Source organism: Bos javanicus, chromosome 9 (genome assembly GCF_032452875.1).
Source record: "Bos javanicus breed banteng chromosome 9, ARS-OSU_banteng_1.0, whole genome shotgun sequence".
Taxonomy (NCBI): Eukaryota; Metazoa; Chordata; class Mammalia; order Artiodactyla; family Bovidae; genus Bos; species Bos javanicus.
The window spans coordinates 3858024-3859344 of record NC_083876.1 but is presented as its reverse complement, the minus strand read 5'-3'; the positions used below and the strand labels follow the sequence as shown (position 1 = coordinate 3859344).

Genomic DNA, 1321 nt, shown 5'->3' with positions numbered 1-1321 from the left:
TTGTCCAGTGTGAAGACTAGTGGAACTTTAAAACCTTTAATCTAGCTTAAGGGTGCAGTTTTAATTTTTCTGGCTGGCTTTGTGTTCACAGCAGCTTTTAAAATCTGCTGAACAACAGCTGCGTACCATATCCCAGCTATGTTGAAAAAATCTTACAATTTTTGCCAGTTTTTGTTTCCATAATGTTAAACATCAACTTTAGCTGGTCAGGAGTTAGAGGTTTATTATCAGTCTATGCAAGACTAAATTTCAAAGCAAATTCAGTTTTACTTGAGGGAACATTGTAAAGTAATAATTATTGATATTACATGCCTCATCTGATCCATTTAAAGCCATAGAAAATTACACCTTTGTGTGTCACTGTTCCAACAAACAAATGTGAACAGCTAAAACATTTTCAAAATGCATTAAGCTTATGAAGTCTCAAAAAGCAAACAAACAAACAAACATGAATTTTCATTACATATTTCTGTCAGATGAATTTATTTCCTGTACACCACTCCTCTTGCAAACTGGTCTTCTATTACCTTTCATTTGACCTACTGAGACCTAGAGAAAGATTGGGAGTGCTTGTGATTTCTCTCCCAGGTCAGTGATCTCTCTCTTCTCCTATCTCTAGAAAGGGACCTGCTCCAGCTATGGGAGGAGCTTCTCCAACTTGGATGTCTGCGTCGACGTGGGGGACTCCTCCTCCAATAACCATCTCAAGAGTGATGACCCCAAGAAGGAGTTGGGCCACGATTTTGACTTCTCTTTTCACCATTTGACAATTCCACTCTTAACTTGGCAGCCACCTAGGATTCTTCCATCTAGCTCTCGGACAGCATCAGCTGCATCTCGGGGATCTTCAAATGCAACAAAAGCAAACCTGGGAGGGTTTCTAGCAAAGCACACACTTCAGAGTGGTCCATAATAGCCAAAATCTCATTCTAACTATGTCTTGTTACCATTGTTTCCAAGATTATCTACATAAACCTTACAGTCCAAAGGACAGGAATTATGATGCATTTTGAAATCTTGGGTTAGAAATGTGGAGGTTCAAATCCATAAAACCTTAGGTCTTCCTGGTCCTCTCCCTCCTCAAACTCCCAGATGCTCTCGCATACCTGGCATCCACAAAATGGCGGACCCCATAGGTTTTGAGTTGTCATCCCTTCATTGTCATTTATTCCTAGGCATATTTTACTTTTCTTAATGATCTGTTGGTTATTCATAATCATGTTGTTTAGTCTCCATGTGCTTGTGTTTTTTTTTTTTTTCTTAATAGTTTTTAATTCTTATAGTTATCTAATCTTGCAGTGCTGTGTTCAGAAAATATTTT

General features: G+C 38.4%; 1 pseudogene; it reads right to left on the bottom strand.

Moving 5' to 3' along the window:
* Positions 1-248: 248 nt before the first annotated feature.
* LOC133254403 (serine/arginine-rich splicing factor 3-like) lies at positions 249-1008 on the bottom strand (annotated as a pseudogene).
* Between the last annotated feature and the right edge of the window lie 313 nt (positions 1009-1321).